The sequence below is a fragment of the Sapajus apella genome, unplaced genomic scaffold (assembly GCF_009761245.1).
Source record: "Sapajus apella isolate SASKATOON/1434 unplaced genomic scaffold, GSC_monkey_1.0 scaffold1, whole genome shotgun sequence".
Lineage (NCBI taxonomy): Eukaryota > Metazoa > Chordata > Mammalia > Primates > Cebidae > Sapajus > Sapajus apella.
In genome coordinates, this window is record NW_022436941.1 from 25,077,278 (window position 1) to 25,105,228 (window position 27,951).

The 27,951-nt window shown below is 46.4% G+C and overlaps 1 pseudogene; it reads left to right on the forward strand.

Annotated features, from left to right (window-relative positions):
• The first annotated feature begins 13,461 nt into the window (after nucleotides 1–13,461).
• Nucleotides 13,462–14,324, forward strand: LOC116548711 (annotated as a pseudogene).
• Nucleotides 14,325–27,951: the final 13,627 nt, after the last annotated feature.

Below are 27,951 nucleotides of genomic sequence, written 5' to 3' on the forward strand. Positions count from 1 at the left end.
TGGATCAAAGAAAAATAAGGAAAATTAGAAAGTGTTTTGAGGCAAAACAATGTATCAAATCTTATGAGATGCAGCAAAGGCAGTGCTATGAGGGAAATTTCTAGCTGTACACACTTACATTAAAGAAAGCTGGCCGGGGGTGGTGGCTCACACCTGTAATCCCAGCACTTTGGGATTAAAAACATACTGACTAGAAATAGAAACAACCTCAATGTAATAAAGGTCATATGAACAACCCCCAGCTAACATCATTCTCAATGAAGACAGCGCTTTCCAAGATGAGGAAGAAAACAGTGATGCCTGCTTTCATAACACTGCAGATCCTAGCCAGAGCTTTTAAGAAAGAAAGGAAAAAGAAAAGGCATCCAAATTGGATGGGAAGATGTAAAATTTTCTGTTAACAAATGACATGATCATCTTTGTAGAAAATCCTGAAGACTGCATGAAAAAACTGTTAGAACTAATAATTTGTCCAAGTTTCAGGATTACGAAATCAACATACAAAAGTCAGTTGCATTTCTACACACTAACAGTCAACAATCCAAGAAGGAAATTAAGAAAACAGTTCCTGTTGGGCTTGGTTGTGGAAGCCTGTAGTCTCAGCTACTTGGGAGGCTGAGGCAGGAGGATTGCTTGAGCCTGGGAGGTCAATGCTGTCAGTTTTTATAATGATTATGCCTGCGAATAGCCACTGTACTCCAGCCTGGGCAACACAGTGAGATGTTTAAAAAAAAAGAAAAGAAAAAAGAAAAGAAAAAAGTCAGTTTACAATAGCATCAAAAAGAATGAAAGGAATAAACTTAACCAGGAAACAAACACTTTGGCAGGATTTAGAGTTTCAGAGACCGGTTGTGTAACAAATGTAAAGCCATCTCATATTTATAGTTTATAAGGCTTAGTTTTGTTAAGATGTCAATACAACTCAAAGTGGTCTACAAGTTTAGTATAATTGCTCTCAAAATCTCCGTGACATTTTTCTTCAATTATAGAAAAATCCGTCCTTATAAATTGCATAAAGTTTATATGCAATTTCAAGGGATCCCAAATGGCCAAAGAAAAAGAATAACAAAGTTGGAAATCTTTTACTTCCCAATTTCAAAATGTATTATCAAAAGTGACAGTGGTCAAAAGTGTGGTATGGCAGTAAAGACACACATAGAGACCAGTGGAATGGAATACAGGGTACAGAGGGAAATCCTTACACCTACAGTCAAATGAGTTCAATAAGGAGGCCAAGACTATTCAATCAGGGAAAGGACAGTCTTTCAACAAATGGTATGGGAAAACTAGATATCCACAGGTCAAAGAATGAAGTGAAACTCTTACTTCATATCATGTTTAAAAAGAAAAGGAAACCTCAATAATGAATCAAAGAACTAACTGTAAGATCTAAAACTATACAACTCTTGTTTTTCTGAGATGGAGTCTTGCTCTGTCCCCCAGGCTGGAGTGCAGTGATGTGATGTTGGCTCACTGCAACCTCCGGCTCCCAGGTTCAAGCAATTCTCTGCCTCAGCCTGCCAAATAGCTGGGATTACAAGTGCCCACCACCACACCCAGCTAATTTTTGTATTTTTCATAAAGATGGGGTTTTACCATCTTGGCCAGGCTAGTTTTGAACTCCTGATCTCCTGATTCACCTGCTTCAGCCTCCCAAAGTGCTGGGATTACAGGCATGAGCCACCATGCCCAGCCAACAACTCTCAAAACACAGAAGGAGAGCTTTCTTTGGCAACGATTTCTTGGATATGATACCAAAGGCACAAACAACAAAAGGAAAAGTAGACAAATTGGATTGCATTGAAGGATACTATTAACAGAGTGAAAAGGCAACTACAGAATGACAGAACAGATGTGCAAATTACATGTGAAAGATTTCCCATCCAGAATATATAAAGTACTCTCACAATGCAACATCAAAAAGCCAACTAACACAGTTCAAAAATGTGCAAAGGATGTGAATAGACAGTCCTTCATATAAGAGATGCAAATGGCCAATAAGCACATAAAAAGATGCCCACCATCACTAATTATTAGGAATACATTAGGGAAACTCAAACCAACACCATGTGAAGAGGCTGGGCATGGTGGCTCATGCCTGTAATCCCAGCACTCTGAAAGGCTGAGGTGGGTGGATCACTTGAGGTCAGGAGTTTGAGACCAGCCTGGCCAACATGGTAACACCACGTCTCTACTAAAAATAGAAAAATAAGCCGGGTGTGGTGGCACATGCCTGTAGTCCCAGATGCTAGAGAGGCTGAGGCAGGAGAATTGCTTGAACCCCGGAGGCAGAGGTTGCAGTGAGCCATGATTGCACCACTGCACTCTAGTCTGGGTGACAGAGCGAGACTCCATCTCAAAGAAAAAGAAAAAGAAAACCTACATGGAGAGGCCACCTCGGAGTCATTAGGATGGCTGTAATCAATACAGAAAATAACAAGTGTTAGTGAGGAGCTGAGCAGTTGGAACCCTTGTGTACTCTTACTGGGAGTTTACAATGGAGCTGCAGCTATGGAAAACAGTATGGCAATTCATCGAAAAGTTAAAAAGAGTCTAGGCACTATGGCTCACACTTGTAATCCCAGCATTTTGCGAGACCAGGGCGGGCCAATCACTTGAGGCCAGGAGTTTGAGCCCAGCCTGGCCAACATGGTGAACCCCATCTCTACTAAAACTACAAAAATTAGCGAGGCGTGATGGTGCAGGTCAGTACTCCCAGCTACTCGGGAGGCTGAGAGATAAGCATCGCTTGAACTCAGGGGGCAGAGGTTGCAATGAGCCAAGATTGCACCACTGCATTCCAGCCTGGGGGACGGAGCGAGACTCTGTCTCAAAACAAAGAATTATCATATAATCCAGCATTTCCACTTCTGGGTATGTACCCCCTAAAATTGAAAGGGCCACACAGATTTATACACTGATGTTCATAGCAGCGTTGTTGAGAGCAAATTCTGCCATGTGTGAGAAATCCTATTGTTTGCTGAGAAATCCTACTGAGAGCAGTGGCAAGGAAAAACTAGTCAGCCCCCACAACAGAAAACTGCTCAAAGCATTATAAAACAGTAACCAATATAAGTATGTCTCACGCCAGATGAATTAGTTCTTTGAACACAGGCTATGTGACCCTTTCCTTTGTTCCCTCATAAAGAGCATGTTAAAGACAAACTTTCTAGTTTGTCTTTAACCTATAGTAAACATACACTTGCTGCCTGGTTAGTTTGCCTTTAACGAGTGAAATAACATAGAGCATCTGCTTGTAAAACTTGTCACTGGAAAGTCAAGAATAAATATGTAGGTCAGAGTCTGCTCTGGACTCTAAGCTGGAAATGCTGTGAGAGCTCTGCTGCTCCACTCTGAACCCACCTTTTGCTTTCTATTTCTGTGTCTCTTTTTTTTTTTTTAAGACAGTCTTGCTCTGTCACCAGGCTGGAGTGCAGTGGCGCAATCCTGGCTCACTGCGACCTCTGACTCCCTGGTTCAAGCGATTCTCCTGCCTCAGCCTCCTGAAAAGCTGGGATTACAGGCATGCACCACCACAGCCAGCTAATTTTTGTACTTTTAGTAGAGATGGGGTTTCACCACATTGGCCAGGATGGTCTCGATCTCCTGACCTCATGATCCTCCCATGCCTTGGCCTCCCAAAGTGCTGGCGTGAGCCACAACGTCTGGCCTACATGTCTGTTTCTTAATTCCTTCAGTGCCACCTGGGTTGGGGTCTCCACGGCTGAGCTGGTCTCAGCACAGTGTTATTCACAGCAGCCGAAAAACAGCAGCAACCCGAGTGTCCACTGACAGATAAACAAAAGTGGTCTTTCCATACTGTCAAACATTATTCAGCCTTAAAAAGGAAGGAAATTCTGACACATGCTAACACATGGATGAACCTTGAGGATGTTATGCAAAGTGAAGTAAGCCAGTCAGAAAAAGAGAAATACTGTATGATTCATTATGTGTAGGACCTAGAGTAATCAGATTCATAGAGACAGAAAGTAGAATGGTGGCTGCCAGGAGCTAGGAGAGAACCGTAATGGCTTATTTAATGGGGAAAGAGTTTCAGTTTGGCAGGATTTAGTGAGTTTCAGAGTTTGGCTGCACAAAAATATGAATGTACTTCCACTGAATTGTGTACTTTAAAATGGTTATCGTAAATTTTATATGTGATTTACCATATTTCACATTTTTTACATTGGAAATGTATAGTTACTGAGCACCTCCATGCTAGGCATGATGATATGATTATGAACACCATAGTTTTATAAAAAACACTCTTAGGGAGATAAAATTCTAAGTGTAAAAACTAGCATAGATAGACAATAATAGACACAGACCCACAGAACTCAGACAGTGGGCTTATTAGACACAGATTATTAGATTTCAGCAGGGAACTAGAAATTATTAAAATTAATAATCACTAAATTTGTAGTTTAGTAATTTAGCCAATCAGCTAATTTACTAATTATTGAAAATTACATACTGAAAAATAACCAGAACGTAGTAGAAAGAAATGGCAGAAAAGGCCACCTAAGCCCATCTTTTAGACAGTTTTCTTAGCAGATGAGGGATAGAAGGGTACTTCCTGGCCAGGTGTGGTGGCTCATGCCTGTAATCCCAGCTACTCAGGAGGCTGAGGCAGGGGAATCACTTGAACCCAGGAGGCAGAGGTTGCAGTGAGCCGATATCACATCACTGCGCTCCAGCCTGGGCAACAGAGCAAGACTCCATATCAAAAAAATAAACAGCAGGGTGTGGTGGCTCATGCCTGTAATCCTAGCACTTTGGGAGGCTGAAGTGGGAGCTCACTTGAGGTCAAGAATTGGAGACCAGCCTGGCCACACCTCGTCTCTACTAAAAATTAAAAATTAGCTGGGTGCGGTGGCAGGCATCTGTAATCTCAGCTACTCAGGAGGCTGAGGCAGGAGAATTTCTCAATGCTGGGAGGCAGAAGTTGCAGTGAGCCACTGCACTCCAGCCTAGGTGACAGAGGGAGACTATCTCAAAAAAATTAAGTAAGGCCCACTTTTACACAGTTCTCTTAGCAGATGAGGGATAGAAGAGCGCTTCCTTCCCCTGGTAGCTCTGAGTGTACAGTCTGTGCTCTTGCCCACCACACTTGATGGGGAAACAGTAGAGCAGCCTGCACTGCAAGCTGTACTGAAGATCCCACCCAGACAGTGAGAGTTCCCTTTAGCCTGCACTTTGGGTTGGATGAATCCTGAGCTCTCAAAGCACTGTGTGCTACAGTTCCACCCTCTCCTTGGCTGGGAACTGTCTTGGTTTTCTCTGTCTCCAAGGTGCTGGTGGCAGAGCCTGACATGGAGTGAGTACTCCATAGACGCTTGTTCAATTTCCTAGGAACTCAGCAGGCTGGGCCTAACACCACTGCCTGCAAAGGCCTGGCAGGTATAAGGACTCAACGACCCATGCCTGCTGCTCTTACAGAAAGGGGAGAGGGAGATGGGTGGGAGTGGATGAAGAGTTGTCCTTTTAACAATGAGGGCCAGGAGATGTAATAGGGGTCCCAGCATAATCTATTTCAGCAAACAGCAGGGGCCCCTCTCCTCTGGGGCCCATAGCCTGGCCTTACTTCTCTTCTCTCGTCTTTACAGTTTGAGATTTCGTCTAAACCAGCACTAGCCTGCCAAAGACTTCAAACTCCTTCACCTTCTACTCTACTTCCAGCTCCTTGACAAGGGCAAGATTCTTGGCTGGGACAGAATAACTAGCATGGAATGCTGGGAAACTCAGAATCTCACATGCTGCAAATGCAGGGAAGAAGAGCTGCTTACCATTGTACTCAAAATACTTCGGAGGACATAAAACTCTCCCACTGGTCTGGGTAATTTTCCCCCTTCTTCCACATCTCCACGGTAAACCAGGAGACAGTGCGGCCAGTGAGTCCCAGCCCTGCAGAGAGTGCTCTACCTGGCTCCTGTTCATGCCCCAGGTATTTATTCACTTATTCAACAGCCATGTGGGAAGCCACCACTTCAAAACGCTGACTACACAGAGGGGGACAAAAAGCCGGGTTCTTAGCTGCCTGGTCCTGGCTTTCCCTGCCTGATCCAGGGGTCTCCTCAGGCAGGAGGTTCTTTGAGGGGAACTGATAGCCCTTCAGAAGCCCAGGTAGAGAGCTGCTCTCTTTGGGGGTAGATACTGGGACTGAATGCTTTGGAGGGCCTCTGTTTTGGTAGGGGCACCTGTGAACACAAGCCTCCAGGCTACAGCATTCAGAGTTTTTTACTTTCTTTTGGAACATAACCTTTTCCTTTGAGTTTTCAACTGAAAAATAAAGCTGGCAGAACCCAAGAATGTGTCTCTGGATTGCTGGGGCTGATCATCCACTCAAAAGATGGGGAGACGTGGGCAGCTACAGAATCTTCTCACAGATAGGGGTTGCCCTCAAGCCCTCTTTGGGCTGAGCCTTTGGTAGGAGATTGTAGTGTCCAGATTCTAGAGCAAAGGGCCAGGTGTCAGCCATGGGGACTGAAGCAAGCTGAGGGCCCGATGCCACACTCAGCTGTCCCTGGCCTCCCCACCCATGAATCCCTGGTGCACAGCAGGTACTAGATGAATTTTAAAAGAAAGAACTCCAGGGTAAATGGGAACGAGAAGGTTGGTCCTCCATATTCCCACACTGGAAGGAAGAGAAGGGAGGGCAGCTGGGATCTGAGTGTTTGCTATGGTTACAGCCTAAAGACCCTGGAGCCCAGGCACTGCTCCAAGTGCCTTGAAAGATGTTTGATCTTAAGCTTTACAATAGTCCAATGAGGAATGGATGATCTCCTTAATGAGAGAAGAAACAAAGGTTCAGAGGGCTGAGGGGATTCCCCCAAGGTCATATAACCTACAAATGGCCAGGATGGTGCTGATGCGGGCCTGTCTGCCTCCCAAGGCTGCCCAAGCTCAATCACCCCCCAACACTTCTGCTTTTGCAATAATAGTCTTATGCCACATATTCTACCAGTTACTTTACGAAAGAAAGTCAAGTAAACTTTAGCCATATCCCAAGCCATAATAGGTAGCTCTTGTTCAAAATACCCTGTAAATCAGGTGATTCAGGGTCAGAAATGCACCCACAACTGTTACAGGTGCTGTGCTAGGCTTGTTTTGGGGAACTCAGCCTAGGAATATGAGTGAAGAGACAACTCACAAAGCAAAGCAAATCACTGGCATGCAGGGTACCTGAGCAATTCAGAGTCAGATGCAACTAGAGTGTGCAGCCATCTGACCTGCTGGTTTCCCAATATGCTTAATGGATCCATGATGTCAGGGCCACAGAGGAAATGCATAAGCCTTCCCTTCCTGCCTCCCACACTCTGTGGGTCAAATATTTACCAAAAACACAGTAGTGGACTGAACACCAGTGAGACACAAAGAGGGAAAAACAGTTCTCCCTTCTCAAGGCAGGTTGGCCAACATCAATATTTTGCAGTTGGAGGGTGCGGGTGGAGTGTGTGTGCATGCCCAGAATTTAAAGACAAACAGATGAGAGATGAAATGATTCCAGCAGAAAGACCAATAAATATTCACGTCTACAATGTACACTGAACTGCAGCCTAGGCAACATACCAAGGCTCTGTCTCGACAAAAAATTTAAAAATTAGCCGGGTGAGGTGGCTGTAAGGTCAGCTGCCTCGCAGAGGGTTAAACAGACACATCCATCTCTCTCTGCATCTGGTAACTATGTCATCACCCAAGCTCGTTATTTGGCCTTGCTGCATGGCTTCCCCACACCCGCCTCCGCATACCAGACCCAAGCCCACATTCAGCACTAAATTATGCATTCAACCTCCAGCCCACTGTTGATAAATCCTGCAGGAAAAATTTTTAAAGAAGCCCCATCAGGCCCTGCCCGGTAGCAGTCTGCTCTGTATGCCCCCAGAAGGCCCACTTACCCAAGGTCCCATCCAACTACCCATGACCACTAGCTCCAGGTATTTTCTGCTTCTTAATAGCCAATAAGATTGCTGTCACTTTGTTTCCCCAACAGCCAATCAAGGCCCACTTACCCAAAGTCCTGCCCACCTACCAATGGCAACTAGTTCCAGGTATTTCCTGCTTCCTGACAGCCAATAAAATTGCCTTTGCTTTGTTTCCCCAATAGCCAATCAATCGCCTTTCCTCCCCATAAAACCTCATGACCTAAACATCCGGGGGTGACTTCTTTGGCCCTGCCCTGGACCACAGAACCTCGCCCAGGAGCTGAATAAATTAGCTTCTTATTTTCTTATACTTGCCTCAGTTTCTTCATTTTACCTTGGCAATAAATCTTACATTTGGTGCCGAAACCCGGGAGGAGTTGTGAGACCCCCCCCCCAGGGGGGAAACTGACTCCTCCACCAGAGGCTGGACCAGGAGCCTCTCCGCCATGAGGTAAGACTTCTGTTGCCTATAACTTTTCCCGCTGCCTGCTCTGTGGACTCCCTGCTCATAATCACGACCACATCGGGGACTCCTTCTCATCTCTCGCCGTGGGCCCAGGGCCCCGGCCTTGTTCTGAGGACTTGAGTGTAGTGGAGACGTCCCTACACTCTTGCCTTCTCCCCTTAAGGGGTCTCTCAGGGCCAGGAATCTGAAGGAGACGTCCCCACCTTCCTGAACCCTCTCATAGTCTCCGGTGTTCGGGGGGATGGCCCGGGATGCTGAGCCACCCTGCCAATCATCTCTGCAGCAGTGGCTAAGGTTTGGGTAATCAGAAGCCCTGTTCACAAGCCTGGGCTCTGCCCAGGACTAAAACCAGACCTCTGGCTCTCAATCTCAAACTCGCCCTTTGGCAGGCCAGCTTCCACCTAGGTGCATTTGGTTTCTCTCTCTCTCTCTCTCTTTCTCTCTCTCTATTCCCAAGAGAGTGTGTGGGTGAGTGAGTTTATGTGTAGTCCCACGGCTTAATGGCTATGGGGCTTGTGTGGGCCTCCACCCACAGTTCCACCGGGATGTTGTAAGGCATAACGGTGATTCACCTCAGGGCTAACAGTTCTGAGGTGACCAGGCCTAGGGGTTATACAGGTACACCTTAGCCAAGACACCCCTGAAACATCCATTCAGGGATGTGGCCGGGAAGGCATCAGACTGGTCTCCCACCTGGGGGGGCACCTACCCTTTGTCTGTCAATCCTATATGTGGTCTTGTCTCTACTGTAAATTTGCCAGCTTTGTTAGGCTCTTACTAGCCAATATACAGTGGTTCAGGCCTGCTTCCCTTGAGGTAACAGATATTCTACAGTGGGTAACAGACCACTGGCTTCAGGGAACCTTCATTAAGTTCCTGCCTCTAAAAATAACTCTGTTCTCCTTTTTCCTTCTACTCTTCTTCTACCACTGAAACCCCACTTCCCAGTTCCGCTCCTTTCACTTTCTCTAATTCTGCCATGTGGCAAATTGCTCTAGCCCTGTCCCTTTTTATTTTCTTCCTCATTGTTGTCATTGCAGCCTGTAGGTTCTCTCAGCCACCCCCTCCAGGAAAAGAGCTTTTCTGCCCATGCTGGGTATAATTTCTTTCCGTGTCCACTTCTCACCTTTAGGCCACTGTAAAAGATAACATAAGGGTAGTCAGAAATCCCGCCCAGACCCCAAGTCACCACTAGGATACCTGGTCCAAAATCTACCCAAACTGGGTCTTTCTATAAAAAAGTTACTCTTCCTCTCCTCTGTAGCCTGGCCACAGTATCCCCTAGACAACCAGTCCAAGTGGCCTCCTAGGGACACCCTTGACTTTAACATTTTAACAGATTTAGACAACTTTTGCCAGAAGAACGGAAAGTGGACGGAGTTTCCCTATATTCAAGCTTTCTGGCATCTCTGCTCCCACCCCAGCCTCTGCTCATCCTGCAGTACTGCCCAAGTACTCCTGGCCAAAAACATCCCCACACTGCCCTCAACCCCTTCGCTGACCTCCTCCTCTTCTTTTTCTGACCCCAATCTGCCTGAAGAACTCTCCCTACCACCCACTCAATCCACTAATCCCCTGCCATACGCAGACCCCCAACCCCCTCCTGCTCCTCCTCTTCCAAGTTCTGACATGGACTCTCCTGTTAGTGCTCACACTTGCTGGCGCAGCACTCCCAGTAACAAAAACTCCCTCCTTTGTCCTCTCCGCGAGGTAGCCGGAGCAGAGGGTGTGGTCCAAGTGCACATTCCTTTCTCCCTTACTGATCTGTCCACCATTGAAAAATGCTTAGGGTCATTCTCCGCCAATCCTACTGCTTACATCAAGGAATTTCATTATCTCACTCAGGCATATGACCTTACCTGGCATGACACTTATGTAATCCTATCCTCTACCCTTACTCTTGATGAGCGTAACCGCATCCTTGTGGCAGCCAAGGCACACGCTGATCAGGTACATCTCACTGATCCTCAGATGCCAGTGGGTGCGGTGGTGGTCCCTGAGGCTGATCCTAACTGGGACTATCAAACTGGCCAAAATGGCAGTCGCCACCGAGACTAGATGCTGCAGTGCCTCCTAGCAGACATGGAAAACGCAGCCCAGAAGGTACTTAATTATGATAAACTGCAGGAAATAACTCAGGGTCCTACTGAAAATCCAGCTGCCTTCCTAGACCAACTAACTAACGCTATGGTCCTTCATACCCGAGTAGGTCCAGACTCTTTAGCTGGGGCTACCCTCCTAGCAGCCCATTTTATCTCCCAGTCAGCACCAGATATTAGGAAAAAACTAAAGAAGGCAGAGGAGGGCCCCCAAACTCCCAGACGAGACCTGGTAAACCTGGCATTTAAAGTCTTTAATGGCTGAGAGGAAAAGGCTGAGGCCACCCGCCAGGCCCATTTACAGCAACAGGTAAGCCTCCAAACCCAAGCTCTTGTAGCAGCTCTGAGGCTGGCAACTCACCAAGCATCTGGTGCAAAGGGCCTATCAAAGCCCCTCCAAGAGGGTCCCTCAGGACCCTTTGGACCCACCCAGACTCCTTCAAAGGTCCCGCCCAGGCCCTGTTTCAAATATGGCCAGGAGGGACACTGGGCCCGACAGTGCCCCTGTCCATGACTGGCCCCTGGACTCTGCCCTACCTACAAACAGACCGGACACTGGAAGGTAGACTGCCTGTTCCGGACTACAGGCTCACGCCCCACACCTCCATGTGAGGGGCAAGCCAGTCCAAAGGATGCGGTCCCTTTGTTTGAACTCCTCAGCCTCCTGGATGACTAATGTGGCCCAGACTCGGAGGCCCCTATCACCCTTGCCAAGCCCAAAGTAATGCTACAAGTAGCAGGTAAGTCCATTTACTTCTTGGTAAATATGGGGGCTACCTGTTCTGTATTGCCTTCCTACTCATGACCTAGCATACCTTCCCAGGTGTCAGTTATGGGAATTAATGGAAAGCCCTCCTGCCCCCCAACCAGGCTCCTTCCTTAGCCTGTAAACTCGAGGGGCACCCATTCTCTCACTCCTTCACCCCTCTCCCACCCAGGGGTTGTAAAACAAGCTTTTAAAACCCTACAAACTGCCTTGTCCACGGCACCCCCACTTCAATTGCCAAATCTTAACAGCCCCTTCCACTTGTTCACTAATAAAAAACAAACAAACAAACAAAAAAGCGGTCAGGGTCTTAACCCAACCTCTGGGCTCCACATATCATCCTGTAGCCTATTTGTCCAGTTTAACCCCACAGTCAGGGGGTGGCAGCCTTGCCTACAAGCCCTAAAAGCAACAACACAATTAACAAAAAAAACCCTAAAACTTACCTTAGGCCAGTCCATTTCAGTGTTCTCACCTCATCAGCTAACCAGCCTTCTCTCACACAAATCTCTCACTCACCTAGGACCCTCTCGTCTACAAAAGTTTCATCTACTCTTTATTAAAAATCCTTCAGTCAACCTCCATCCTACTTCTCCACTCAACCCGGCTACTCTGCTTCCTCTTCTACCCCACTCTCCCTCCTCAGCCCATTCCTGTCCTAAACTCATAAACACACTTACTAAACCTCGGGAGGGCTTAATCTTCCTCCCAATAATGGTCAACTTCTCCCTAGCTTCCTCTCTACCAGCCGTAAGAGTAGGGAGTGGCGGTCTAAGTTACAGTGTCACTTCAGTCCCTCAACTGGAAGACAAACTCCAGGTAGCCATTAAAGCATCAGCCACCTCTCTGGCATCCCTCCAACAACAAATCACGTCACTGGCTCGGATAACTCTCCAAAATCAGCGGGCCCTAAACTTGTTAACACCAGAAGAAGGAGGTATCTGCTTATTTCTCCAGAAACAATGTTGTTATTACATTAATGAAACCAGTCTAGGGGAGAAAAATGTCAACACTCTCTATTGTCTTCAAGAAGACCTCCAAAGAAGACAAAGCATACCAGCCTCTTAACTGGTGGCAGTCCCCCATACTTACCTGGCTAACCCCTATCATCATTCCCATTATCATAATTTGTCTTTTGCTAATGCTAGCCCCTTTCTTTCTCAGGTTTTTACAAGCTCTTATGAGGGAAATTTCCAGGGTAGCTGTAAATCAAATGCTGCTTCACCCCTACGTCTGACTCACAACTGAGGCACTGGCCAACTGACACCCCCCCCACTCCTGTTCAGCAGGAAGTAGCCAGAAAAAAGCGGTGTCCCATCTCATACAAAAGGTTGGAATGCAAGGCCAGCTGCCTCGCAGAGGGTTAAACAGACACATCCATCTCTCTCCGCGTCTGATAACGTCATCACCCAAGCTCGTTATCTGGCCTTGCCGCACGGCTTCCCCGCATCTGCCTCCACATACCAGACCAAGCCCACATTCAGCACTAAATTATGCATTCAACCCCCAGCCCGCTGTTGATAAACCCTGCAGGAAAATTTTTTAAAGAAGCCCCATCAGACCCTGCCCAGTAGCAGTCTGCTCTGTATGCCCCCAGAAGGCCCACCTACCCATGACCACTAGCTCCAGGTATTTCCTGCTTCTTAACAGCCAATAAGATTTTCTTCACTTTGTTTCCCCAACAGTCAATCAAGGCCCACTTACCCAAGGTCCCACCTGCCTACCCATGACCACTAGCTCCAGGTATTTCCTGCTTCCTGACAGCCAATAAAATTGCCTTTGCTTTGTTTCTCCAATAGCCAATCAATCTCCTTCCCTCCCCATAAAACCCCATTACCTAAACAGCCGGACTTCTTTGGCCACTCCCTGTACCACAGAACCTCACCCGGGAGCTGAATAAATTAGCTTCTTATTTTCTTATACTTGCCTCAGTTTCCTCATTTTACCTCAGCAGTAAATCTTACAGTGGCATGTGCCTATAGTGTCACCTACCCAAGAGTCTGAGGAGGGAGGGTCACTTGAGCCCAGTTTAAAATTACAATAAAGTATGATCACATCACTGCACTCCAGTCTGGGCATCAGAGCAAGGCCCTATCTCTAAACAAAACAAGCTAAGACATTTACATAAAAATCAATGTATGAAAATCCAAAATAAAATATTAGCAAATAAACCCCACTGAGGCTTAAAAAAAGTTACCTAGGTCATCGATTACATAACGTTGTGGGGCCAAAGCAGTTCCACTGGTGAATGTGTATGCGGTGAGCCAGTCCCAACGCCACCCACTCAGCTCCCTTAGTGCCCATGACAGTGGCCCAGATGCCGCCTGAACATGGACTCCGCCAGCCAAAATATCAACTTGAATTCTCTTAACAAAGGTCTGCTGTCTGACTCCATGACCGGTGTCCCTGTTGACACAGGTGTGGCTGCCCAGATCCCTGCTGTTGAGGGTCTGACAGAGGCTGAGGAGGAGCTCAGGTCTGAGCTGACCAACATGGAAGAGGAAATTGTCACTCTATGCCAGGTCCTGGCAGCGAAGGAGAGGCACTGCAGAGAGCTCAGGGGAGGCTGGGCCTCTCCACTCTGGGGGGGTTGAAACAGAACCTGTCCAGGAACTGCCATGATGTGCACATCTCTAACACCTACAAGAAGACTCAGGAAACTCTTTCACAGGCAGGACAGAAGACTTCAGCTGCCCTGTCCACAGTGGGCTCTGCCATCAGCAGGAAGCTTAGAGACAATGAGGAACTCTGCAACCTTCAAGTCGTTTGAGGATCGAGTTGGGACCATAAAGTCTAAGGTTATGGGCCAGGCGCAGTGGCTCATGCCTGTAATCCCAGCACTTTGGGCAGCTGAAGTGTGTGGATCCCGAGGTCAGGAGTTTGAGACAAGCCTGACCAATATGGTGAAACCAGTCTCTAAAAATAAAGTCTAAGGTTGTGGGTGACAGAACTGTAGTGACAACCTCCCTTCTTCAGCAGGGAATGGTGATAAGCCCCTGTTGGATCCCTCAACTTTTTAAGCCTGAGGTTGCTTTGCCTACCACAGAGCACACACAACACACCCTCAGCATTGCAGCTGCAGCTCCGCACAGTGGAGCTGAAGAAAACTGTCCATTTCCTGAGACCCACCAGAAAGGAAACTGACCAGCAGCAGCTGCCTAATTGTTCCACTAATCTAGCTTTAACGGAAGCAAATTCATTATTTTTTAAATGCAGTGGACTTTCCAAAAATTAAAATTAGGCAAAGCAGAAAAAAATAAAAGTTAACTAAATGAAGTAAGACTTGTACAATGTGAAAAGGATGGCTCGAACTTAGAATATCTTTTCATTTCATTTATATTAATATGTTAAAAATCGTAATCATCATAGATGTTGAAAAGGCATTTGACTAAATTTACTACAAAATTTATAAAAGAACCACATCAAATTAGAAACAGGGATACCTCCTTAAATTACACACAATAAAGGAAATTACACCCAGACACACACCTATCAAGCCAAAGCCCAGCATCATTTGAAAGGGATGGAAGCAATAGAAACTTCCATCAACCTTCCGAACAAAAGAATGCCCTCTGTTACCACTATTATTTTGGAGGTTCTAGCTGATGAAACTAGGCAAGGAGGAAAGTAAGACATTAAAGAAAAAGGCAGGAGGTGAAATAATTATATTTACTCTGAAAAATGAGGCAGACAGATTTTGCTAAGAAGTTAGATACAAAAGTAACATACTAAACAGCCTTCCTTTTTTTAAATTTTTAAACTATAGAGATGGAGCTGGGCACAGCTCATGCCTGTAATTTGAGCACTTTAGGAGACCAAGGCAGGCAGATTGCTTGAGGCCAGAAGTTCGATATCAGCCTGGCCAACATGGCAAAACCCTGACTCTACTAATAATACAAAAATTAGCCAGGTGTGGTGACACGCACCTGTCATACCAGGTACTTGGGAGGCTGAGGCATGAGAATTGCTTGAACCTAGGAGGTGGAGGTTGCAGTGAGCCAGGACTGCACTACTGCACTCCAGCCTGGGTGACAGAGCAAGACCCTGTTTCAAAAAAAGAAACAAAACAAAAAAAGAGACGGGATCTTACTTTGCTGCCCAGGCTGGTCTCAAACTCCTGGGCTCAAGCAATCCTTCTGCCTCAGTCTCCCAAAGTGCTAGGATTACAGGCCTGAGTCACCAAGCCTGGCCTCAGACAGTCTTTCTATGTACAGACAAGCAGTTAGAAAAGAGAAGAAAATATCCCACTTGCAACAGCACACCCCAAAAAAACAAAACCCTCAGAAATAAATGTGTTAAACTATGCACACACAATCCATATGAAGAAATTTTTCATGAAACCATTTGAATGCAAAGAAAGCCATGCTGCACATGTTATCGAGAAACATTCAACCTTAAAAAGATGCCACGGCCAGATGTGGTGGCTCACACCTGTAATCCCAGCACTTTGGAAGGCCGAGGTGGATGGATCATGAGGTCAAGAGTTTGAGATCAGCCTGAGCAGCATGACAAAACCTGTCTCTACTAAAAATACAAAAAAATTATCCGGGCATGGTGGAATGCATCTGTAGTCCCAGCTACTCAAGAGGCTGAGGCAGGAGAATTGCTTCAACCCAGCAGAGATTGCAGTGAGCCGAGCTTGCACTACTGCACTTCAGCCTGGGTGACAGAGTGAGACTCCATCTCAGACAACAAACAAAAAAAATGATGTCACTATCAGTATCAAGTGGGGGCGTGTGGAAGTGGAGCCTTCACACATGCTGGGGGAACATAAGATGGCATGGCCATTGCAAAAGACAGTTTGGCAGTTTCTTAAAAGGTAAATGTAAATTTACCTTACATAGCCGGATGCAGTGGCTGAGGCCTGTAATCCCAGCATTTTGGGAGGTCAGGGTGGGTAGATCATCTGAAGTCAGGAGTTAGAGACCAAGCTTGGCCAACATGGTGAAACCCCATCCCTTCTAAAAATACAAAAAAAAAATAGACCAATGTGGTGGTGGGTGCCTGTAATCCCAGCTACCTGGGAGACTGAAGCAGGAGAATCGCTTGAAACTGGAAGGCAGAGGTTACAGTGAGCCGAGATCACACCACTACACTCCAGCCTGGGTGACAGAGTGAGACTCTGTCTCAAAAAACAAGCAAAAAAAATTAGTTAGGTGTGGTGGTGCATGCCTGTAATCCCAGCTACTTGGGTGGCCGAGGTGGAAGAATCACTTAAGCCTGGGAGGTGTAGGTTGCAGTGAGTCAAGATCATGCCACTGCACTCCAGCTTGGGCAACTGAGTGAGACTGTCTCCAAACAAATAAATAAATAAAGTGTCAACATCAGTGGCTTTTTGTATACTCACAGAACAGTGCAACCATCACCACAATCAATTTTAGAACATTTTCATTTCCCCAACAAGGAACCCGGTTATCCTTAGTCATCACCCCTCCCAATTCTTCCTTCCACCCCCAGCACTAGGTAACCAGTAATCTGCTCCCTATCTCTCTGGATTTTCCCATTCTGGACATTTCATATAAATGGGATCATACAATATGTGGCCTTTGGTGACTGGCTGTTTGGACTTGGCATAAAGTGTGAGGCTCAGCCACATTTGGCCCATGTCTGTGCTTCATTCCTTTTCACTGCCTTATTGCCCAAGTGGTGTCATAAGCTCTGTAAGTGAACTGTGAAAAGTTAGAGTGTGTGCTGTAATCCCTAGAACAATTGCTAAAGAAAGCATATATAGCCAAAAACATAGAGCAAAAAGATACAGCCAAAAAGCCACTAGAGATGAAAGGATCCATGAAGAATCGCTCCATTTATCCAAAAGAAGGCAAGAAAGGAGGAACAAAAAACAAGAGAGAAATAGGCCAGGTGCACTGGCTCACTACTAAAAATACAAAAAAAAAAAAAAAAAAAAAAATCAGCCAGGCACGGTGGCATACACATGTAATCCCAGCTACTTGGGAGGCTGAGGCAGGAGAATCGCTTGAATCTGGGAGGCGGAGGTTGCAGTGAGCTGAGATCACGCCACTGCACTCCAGCCGGGGTGACAGAGCAAGACTGTCTCAAAAAGATAAAAGGAAAAAAAAGAACACAAATGGCATACATAAGTGCTGGGATTATAGGCATGAGCCACCTTGCCAGGCCAGGTCAATTTTCTCTAATGGAAGTACAAAACAGGTATAATCCAAAATCACAGATATATCAAAAATTTTAAAACAGTGTTGGAAGCCAGGCACAGAGGCTCATGAGTGTAATCCCAACACCTTGGCAGGCCGAGGCAGGAGGATCACTTGAGATCAAGAGTTCGAGACCATCCTGGCCACCACAGCGAGATCTCATACCTATACAACATTTTTTAATGATACTGGAAAATGCTAACTTGGGTAGTGGCAGTTTCAATGCATCATTGCCTGGCCATCTGGGCTTTACTTTGAACCTTGTGACAGATGATTAAGTCATGTGTCCCAGGTCAGGGACCTCTTGTTGTACAGAGATGATGCTCCCTGGAACACCCTGCTCCAATCCCCCTCCCTTCAACTTGTCCCAGCGTATCATATTCAGCCCAGACCAGGGCAATCTCCCCTCATGTCATCAGCCCTGCCCAGGCCAACAGCCTAGAAAAGATCCCCATCAACCCCCGCAAAGGGCAGGGTGACTCAGTTCACCTACATGGTGCAGGCCAGCTGCCTGCCTTGTACTCTTTCCAGACCTGGGCCAGTGTGCAAACTACACAGCCAGGGCCCCACGCTCAGAAGGGTCCCTAATGCTTGCTTGAATGCTCTGCTGCTTGAATCTTTTTTTTCCTTTGTTTTGAGACATAGTCTCACACTGTCGCCCAGGCTGGAGTGCAATGGTGAGATCTCGGCTCACTGCAACCTCCACCTCCTGGGTTCAAGTGATTCTCCTGCCTCAGCCTCCCAAGAAGCTGGGATTACAGGAGCCCACCATCACGACCAGCTAATTTTTTTATTTTTAGTAGAGACAGGATTTCACCATGTTGGCCAGGCTGGTCCTGAGCTCATGACTTCGTGATCCACCTGCCTTGGCCTCCCAAAGTGCTGGGATTACAGGCAGGACCCACTGTACCCGGCCCACTTGAATCTTAATTTTTGAAAATTATTTTTATTTTATGCTGATCCCTGCAAATTAAGTAGCCATTCCTACTTCAGAGCCACATAATGAAGGTTCTTGGGTGGCTGGAGTAGGCCAGAGTTTAAAGTAAGGGGCTGGCCAGGCACAGAGCCCCTCCAACAGGGAGACCTTTCCCTTGCTCTAAAGTAACCCTCTCAGAACCATTCCCTAATGGAGCCTGAAACCGTCTGGTGACCTGCCCTCAACTGTTTTAATCACTGGCTGTTCCCCTCTTCAACAGCAGGTGCATTTCACATAACTACATAATTAATACTAACAAGAGGGGCCGTGCCCATGTGCTGGGGTCCTGTTATGGGCATTCTGTGTTTGGGGTCCCTGGGAGACACAGGACCCAGATCTGTCCTTAGAGTATGACTATAGATCACTCTAGAGCAGCCTGTTTTGAGCACGACAAGACCCAGCAACCCTTTTGGTCAATGCTGGAACGTCTCCCAGGCATGAGCAATGGTGGCATTGCAGGATGGTTGGTAACACTTGGCAGCAGGCCACCTGTGACTCAGTGGCTCTGGTGGTTCAAAGCCACAATCCAGACAACCAGCCTGGCTAACTGGGGACAGCCATTCCCAGCTGCACTCAGGCATGTGAAAGACCCTTCCTTTCCCGCAAAGCCTCTTGCGGGGTTTCAGGAAGGAAATGGAAACAGTAAGGGGAAACCACAAACCCACATAACTCTAGTAGAATCACCTCTTGGTCCACGGGGGCAGGGGGAGGGTGATTCCTGTGTTAAATTTCATCCTGAAGCCACTCTGGTGGGGGTAGGAGCAATGCCATCATTTGCTCCATCTCACAAATAACATCACATCAGCCCCCACATCCCCCCATGAGAGACGAAGCCTGCGGCTGACACTGGCTAGCAAAGCCCGGACTGGGACCTACCCAGCCTCTCTGACTTGGGAGCCTTAGGGCAGGCTGTTGGTGTTTGCAGATCCTGGCCTAGTGTAGCCTGTGTGATCAGCTGGGGCTGAGATTCCCTCTGCTGACAAAGCTTTCCCTCTTAAGGACACTGATGTGGCCGTGGCCCCGTCAGATCTTCTGTCCCTGGGAATACCCTTTTCCAGAGAACTCCAATGAGGAAGATAAAGTGGGTCCACTGACTGCCGTGTCTCTGAAAATAACTTCATAAAACCACATAAGGCCTCAACACTGCACTTATAAACAAACAGTTCGGGACCCCTCGGCTCTGAGAGCATCAACTTGGGCCACCTCCTTTTCCTGTTTGAGTCTCAAACTCTGCCTCTAGAACCTTGTTTCAAAGGCTAAGTTTCCAGCCAGAACAAGGTCCCACACTCTGCTCTCTCAGCCCCATTGCCCCTGCCATAGCCAGGAAGGCTGAGGACAGACAGGGTCTTTGCTCCCCTAGACACAGCTGGTCATGACTGAAGGCCCCTCAGAGGCCCTTTGTCCTTTTTTGTCACTGTGCTGACCACTTTGGGAGCTGATTATGCTCCTTAAACCTTCTGGGAACACTTAAGACCCCCAGCACTGCAAAAGGGATTAAATCAACTGAGACAAGACATGTTTTTCCAATTAGTTATAAACCACCCATGTTGGAGTTTTTGCAAAACTGGCCAGTTTCTTTCCCATTACCCAAGATTCCTCATTCTTTCTTTCTGCATAAATAATTTCACAAGGTTTTCAAGTCAATTTAGTACTAAAGGCCCATGACCATGGAATAAACAGGACACTCACAGCGAAATGCTAAAGCCAAAATCTCCTCTTGCATGTGCCATGCTATGAGAAAGGAGATGGCAAGTAACTTCCACCCACCAAACTTCCCTACCTCAGGCTTAAGATACACATCAACAGGTGCAACGATGTTTGTGTTGGGGTATGCATTTTACTATATACTTGCATCTTTAAAAAGATTTTTCCTGGCTGGGTGCAGTGGCTCATGCCTGTAATCCCAGCACTCTGGGAGGCCGAGGGGGGCAGATCACAAGGTCAAGAGATCAATACCAACTTGCCCAACATGGTGAAACCCATCTCTACTAAAAAATACAGAAATTAGCTGGGCATGGTGGTACGTGACTGTAGTCCCAGCTACTTGGGAAGCTGAGGCAGGAGAATCGCTTGAACCCAGGAGGCAGAGGTTGTAGTGAGCCAGGATCATGCCACTGCACTCCAGCCTGGCAACAAAGCGAGACTCCATCTCAAAAAAAAAAAAAAATTCCCACTGACATTTATTTCTCATGCCAAGTCAGGGCCTGCTGCCAAACTGGGGAGACCAGGATCCCAGAGCCAATGTGCTCACTTTCCTTCAAGGACCATGACACCAGCCAGAGAGGCGGAGAATGTGGTAAAGGCAGGGAAAACGCGGTCTCACACCTAGGAAGACAAAAGAGGTCTCACAATGGGCAGGGCAGCCCTGGGAGCAGGTGACTCATAATAGCAGTAATAAATATTACAGCCAGTGCATCAACACATGGGAGGAATTTAACAAAGCTGTTGTTTTTTTTGTGATGAAGTCTTGCTTTGTCACCCAGGCTGAAGGGCAGTGGTGCGATCTCAGCTCACTGCAACCTCTGTCTCCTAGGTTCAAGCGATTCTCCTTCCTCAGCCTCTTAAGTAGCTGGGATTATAGGCATACCCCACCACACCTGGCTAATTTTTTGTATTTTTAGTAGAGACGGAATTTCTCCATGTTGGTCAGGCTGGTCTCGAACTCCCGACCTCAGTTGATCCGCCTGCCTTGGCTTCCCAAAGTGCTGGGATTACAGGCTTGAGCCACTGTGCCCAGCCAAAATACTTGATTTTTTAAGCAACTGAGTTTGTGGCAATTTAGTAAGCAGTGTTTCCAGCTCTGACCAGAGGTCTCAAGCACCAACTCCGGCAGTCATTCCTATGGAAAACGCCAAGTCCTCACATGCCTCTTCATGCCTCCAAGAGACCTACCGTGGTCCCATCAGGCTCCCAAAGGCCCCTTAGGGCACTGTCACTACTCCACTGTCCGTGGCAGGAGCCACATGAGGGCAGTAAGAAGAGGAGTGGCTGTGGAATTTGAAGCTTCTAAGTCCTGGCCCCCAGGGCCTCAGATGTCTTACCCAGGTGTGCTATTAATGTGATGTATCGCTTGACGTTAACCTTGGCTGGCTGGGGCAGTCTGTCAGGTTTTGCCACTGTGAAGTTACTCCTTTATTCCCCTTTCCATTCAGGAAGAAGTCAATGTGCACAGCCCACACTGATGGAAGAGGCATCCTCAACTTTTATTTACCGAGTTTGGCAACTCTGCCTGTCACACCAGCTCGTTCCAAGTACTCCATAGCTCCGTGAGGCTGCCAACAATCACATTAGACAGTGCAGCTCTACTCTAAAACATCAAGGAAAAGCAAGTACCCACACACCAGTCACTCAGGTACCACTGTACTATTGTTTACTTAACAGTTTTCTGTAAAAAGCCTTTTTTTTTTTTTTATGGAATCACTCTGTCACCCAGGTTGGAGTGCAATGGAGTGATTTCAGCTCACTGCAACCTCCGCCTCCCAGGTTCAAGCGACTCTTCTGCCTTAGCCTCCCGAGTAGCTGCGATTACAGGTGCACACCACCACACCTGGCTAATTTTTGTATTTTTAGTAGAGACAGGTTTTCACCATGTTGGCCAGGCTGGTCTTGGACACCTGACCTCAGGTGATCCGCCCACTTTGGCCTCCCAAAGTGCTGAGATTATAGGTGTGAGCCACTGCACCCAATCACAGAGTTTTTTTTAAGAAGGAAACTTGATATCAGTACCTTGCAATGGCCCAGTACCAAGGATGGCCCTGGACGTCCAAGAGGTAGAGCAGCTCTATTCCTCTACATGGGCTTTCTCCAGCCTTTCTTTCTTCTCCTCCTCAGAAGACTGAGGCATGTGGGAACCCTTGGTCCTGGTCCTCCGGGCTCCAGGGTCTCCACTCGAGGGAACCTTCACCAGTTCACAGCCAGTGTCACAGGAAGCTCTGACCTCTCCTGTGCCCCAGGTGTCTCTGCGTCAGAAAACAGTAGATCTGTGGCTGCCAAACCTGGTTGATAATGAGACTCACCAGAGAGCTTTCTAAAAGCTTAGACTTTCTTGAGCCACTAGCACGTGGATCGTAATTAAAGATATGGGTAGGGACTGGGTTAAAAACAGCTCAGTTGGAGCTGATAATTAACTACGTGCAGGAGTCCTACACAAAGGACAACCAGGCTTAGCTGTGCTCTGGGAAAATTTTCACCTGCAAGTAATGCACAGTTGTCCGATGGAAGATCAAGGGCAGGCCCTGACTCCGACTTTCTTTTCTTTTTTGAGACAGTCTCACTCTGTGGTCGAAGCTGGAGTGCAGGGTCACAATCTCGGCTCACTGCAAGCTCCATCTTCAAGAGATTCTCCTGCTTCAGCCTCATGAGTAGCTGGGACCACAGGTGTATACCACCATGCCTGGCTAATTTTTGTATTTTTAGTAGAGACAAGGTTTTGCCATGTTGGACAGGCTGATCACGAACTCCTGGCTTCAGGAGATTGCCCACCTCGGCCACCCAAAGTGCTGGGATGACAGGTGTGAGCCACCGCGCGTGGCCTGACTCACTTTTTAAATGAGCAGTACCTGCAGAAGGAAAGTGTCTAGCTCGGCCTTCTCCCAAGCTCACAGGAGGTGGAATTAGGTGCCAACAGACCCTTTGGAAAAACTCCTTTCCTGTCCTGTATGACCAGGAGTAAAGGAGGCTTAGTGGTCTAGTATTTCTGCGTGTACAGCCTCTTTGTTTCTTCCTTATCTTTCTTGCCCATATCACATCTCAGGTCCCTTGGATCAGGGACAGAACTAGATTGTACCCCTCTGGGTGGCCGCTCACTATACCTTAGGACCAGATAACTGGTTTAGTGAGTTCCAGGTTCACAGAGGGAGAGGAACTGCTCAGGATGGGTCATCCGCAGAGTCTCCCCTACGCCAGATTGAGGTGATTTAGGTGACGAGATTTAGAGCAGATTTTGGAATCTTGAGTTGATGTTATAATGGGATGAGGCCTTGGGGCAGGGTGAATGTATTTTGTATTTGGGATGAACACACATCTTCGGGGTCTAGAGGGCTGACTAGGTAGGCAGACTGTCCCTCCTCACACAACAATGTCCATGCCCTAAATCCCCAGAACCTCTGAATGTAGCAAAAGGGTCTTTGCAGATAGGATTAAAGAGTGGTTTGAGATGGAGAGATTGGCCTGGAAACTCAGGTGAGCCCAATCTAACCACATAAGTTCTTAAAAGCACAGGACTTTCTCAGGCTTAAACAGGAACGATAAGGAGGAATGGGAGGTCTGAGTCACCACGGCACACAGGGAGCAACCATGTGTCTCGTTCACCTCATGTATCCCCAGAGCCTGGAACCCAGCTGTTGCTTGGCCACAGAAAGGCCAATAAAGTGAAGTTTTGTGGTTTCTTTTTCATTTTTGGATGGAGTTTTGCTCTTGTTGCCTAAGCTGGAGTGCAATGGTGCAGTCTCGGCTCACTGCAACCTCTGCCTCCTGGGTTCAAGCCATTCTCCTGTCTCGGCCTCTCCAGTAGCATGCGCCACCACACCTGGATAATGTTTTTGTATTTTCAGTAGAAATGGGGTTTCACCATGTTAGCCAGGCTGGTCTCGAACTCCTGACCTCAGCTGATCCTCCCGCCTCAGCCTCCCAAAGTGCTGGGATTACAGGTGTGAGCCACTAAAGTGAACTTTTAAGCACTGGATTCCAGCTACCAGCCATGTGGGTGAATTATTTAACCTCTCTGACACCACGTCATCCCCTTTCTATGGATATCAGAAGCAAGGGCAGTGAAATAACCCACCTAAGGTCATCCAACGAATGAACAATGGGGCTGGCCCACTGCAAGCCCCTCAGAACCCACCTGGTTGCCAAATCCAGCACCCCCCACCCCCACCTCAGCTTGGCCATAATGGGCAAAGCTCCTGGGTAGACAGGGGTGAAGCTTCTCGTAGCCCATTTCCTTCCTTTGCTTCATTCTGTGCCTTTGTTTTCTGGCTACTGGTTGTCATCCCATTTCCTGAGCACAGACCAGCAGGCGGTGGCAGTGCCAGTGCCTGTGCCTATGCAGAGACCATCAGCTCCCAGAGCTGTCCTGGGGAAGAGCTGCCATAGGGAAGGGCCTGCTCCTGGCCACCCAAAACAACAGAGTGTCCTTAATGATGAGGGGCACCTACTGGTTCATAACCTGGCTCTGTCGCTGGACAGAGCCCCTGGACAAAGGACTTCATCTCCATGGCTGCAGTTTTCACAGCTGTGAAAGGGGACAGGGGACACGGACCTTCCAGTGGTACTGGGACAGTAAAATGAAGCAACTCACAAGACGGCTTCTAGCACAGTCCCTGGCACTTAATTCTTAGTTGAACTTCCATTCTTTTTGTTTTGTTTTTTTGAGACAGAGTCTTGCTCTGTAGCACAGGCTGGGGTGCAGTGGTGCAGTCTCAGCTCACTGCAACCTCCATCTCCTGGGTTCAAGCGATTCTCCTGCATCAGCCTCCAGAGTAGCTGGGATTAAGGTGCCCCCACCCAAATCTGGCTAATTTTTGCATTTTTAGTAGAGACGGGGTTTCGCCATGTCAGCCAGGCTGGTCTTCAACTCCTGACCCCAGGTGATCTGCCCACCTTGGCCTCCCAAAGTGCTGTGGTTACAGGCATGAGCTACTGAGGCCAGCTGAATTTGCATTCTTTATGAAGAGACATTTAGTCAATCTCGAAGGACTCTCTCATTTCAGATTCTGCCCAAACCACATGAATCATTTTTTGGACTTGACTGTCTCCCTCCTTTTCTTCCATGCTTTTATGTTTTTACCAAGTCTTCTTCTGCACTTAAAGAGCACTCCCCAACAGTCTAGCCATCACCCTCAGGCCCACTATAAACTATATAAGGGGCCCAATTCAAAAGGCCCTCCTAAGCAGGGGCTCCTTTCATTTGAAAACTGCTGCAGGCCAAGTGTAAATTCAAAACACTGTGCCTTTGCTTGTATAGTTCCACTGTCTTCCAGCCTAAAACCCAGCCAGTCCTAACACTGACTGACTGCCCATGTATGTTACTTAAGACCCCATGCTGGGCAGGGATACTGAGATAAGTAAGACACAGTCACAATCACTGGAAGCACCTCCAACAGAGACAGAGATAGCAACAGATGATTTCACAAGGATGTATGTGCCTGTCTACAGAGACCCACTCTCAGGAAGGGAAACCTAATTCAGTTCCCAAGAACCTACCAGGTACCACCCTTTGAAGGAAGAATTGTCTCCACTTCACACCCTGACTTTCAAGGCCAAAGTCAGACAGGAATGAGCAAGACCAGGACCAGACCTCAGGGATGGCTGACATCACTATCTCCCTGTTGCAAGGAGGCAGAGGCCCCTTGAAGATGTCCTTTTGCATGAGCTCCAAAATATCTACTAAAGTAGGCCATTATGGCTGAAAATGCATTTTTCCCCTTGTCCTTGCAGCTGCTCTATAAGTTTGGGCTGTAGTCTGATGTTCAGCAACACCAGACCTAGCCAACTGCTGGCCAACAGATGGCAGGGTTGTGACTCTTGGAATTGGAAGGCATTCTACACACAGTGTCTCTTCCAGGTGCTTTTTCTTGTCAACCATTAAACCACACAGCAGCAGGCCAAGCGGCAGCTTCTGCGGCAGCTCTGTCCTCTGACAGTTCACACATATTGCATGCTGAGTTTGTGCCAGCTCCTTACATCTAAACTATATTTATTTTTCGATGCAATTAAAGCTTTCACTTGTTATGTATATTGACACCAAGATTTATGCTTTGTCCACGTATTTTGGTTTCCTATTTTTATCCATCCCCAGACTTGACATGGGCACTATGAACATATTCCCTATGAACGAATCACAAAAGACCTGTAGTCCAGATAAAAATTAGCTACGTTCCTTGTTTTAAGAACAACTTGGTAATGTTACATAATTATAAATTTTTGAATAGACATGCTTTATAAATAGGAACATACATATATATGAGCTATATAATATTTTATAATAAATTTACCAGAGATATGCAAGACAATGCCTCATTATTTTGCAATAAGCTGCTTTCTCTTTCCCCTTCTTTCTCTAAAAAGAAAAAAAAATAGCAATACTATAAAATAAAAAAAAAAGCCAAATTACTCACCATCCAATGGCATTTGGCAATTCCTTAAAATCATCTGTCTCCCTAAATCTAAAAAATGTTCACACCCAGAATATTCAAAACAATGTGCTATGAGTAATAACCAAGGAGGAGGTCAAGAGAATCTTTTGTTCCCTGGCCCATTGGTTTCTTAGTATACAACGCTGAGGGCAGAGAGGACCACGCTTACTTTTGGCACATGAGTTAAATCTCGCTTATCACTTTACAGTTGCCCCTCACATATGTCCTTTGGTTTACCTCCCATACCCAAGCTTTACTCTGCATACCACCTTCCCCCAAGATTCTCAGTTTTCTCAACTGTTTGCAGCTCTAGTCGTGTACTGTGGCAGGACTTGTGACCACAGATCCTCAAAAAGAGCTTCATTGTTCGACTTCTGCCCCCTGAGCTTGTATACCTACTGCAGTGTTTATTCTTTCATTTAGTTCATGGGAATATACTTTCTTTTTATAAATCAGTAGAAAGTATCATGTTTGAGTTTAGAGAACACACAGTTTTATGTAGTACCATATACAGATGACATACCATTGGCTAGACCAGAGTTATATAAGAACAACATGTTGTTATGTTTTATTCCCAAGTATGAAGAAAGCTCATGTGAGATTATTCTCTGCACCCTAGCATACCAAATTTTATTTTATCTCTTCAGAAAGGTCAGTGTGCAGCTGTCTAATCATATTGATATTCTGATGGTGATTAACATATGTTACGTAATCTTTCGGTGCCTTTCTAAATGGGATCAGATTCTATACCATACAGAATCAGAATTTCAAAAAGCTATTGTGAGAGTAAAGCTAAAGACAACAAAAGAATGAGTCATTAGTCATCGGGTTTTGTTTTGTTTTGTTTTTTCCACCTATGTGTATCATATTGTAAAATGAATTAAGGTGGGCAATTACCAGATGAAACTCTGAGTTCATGTTCTCACACTATCTGATGGGCTGAATTTTCACAAAGGATGGTCTGTCATCATTTTTTTGGGATCTTTAGAGACACATTTAAGACTAATATTTAGTTAGCATAAATACCAAAATGCCCAATAATAAAACATTTTATCCATTTGTTTTAATCACAAGCCTCTTTAATCTAAATGATTATTACATTGTGTTTCATACATGTTTTGTAAATATCAAACTGAGTCAATGTCTCTAAAGAGGAAAATAGAATTTTAGCACTATAAAAAATTTTTTAAGGTCAGGTTTATATTCCTATTATGAATTTAAAAATATTTCTTTAAGCAATATTGCCTCCTTGAAATCATTATTGTCTTAAAAATAAGTAAAATAATTTTCTATTTTCTAGTTTGCAGAAGAGAAAAGTTAATATTTTCAGAGAATCATTTAACAAAAAGATACCAAGCTCTACTAATTTAACAAATCATTCTCCATTAGACTGGAACTACACAGGAGATTGTAATTAGAA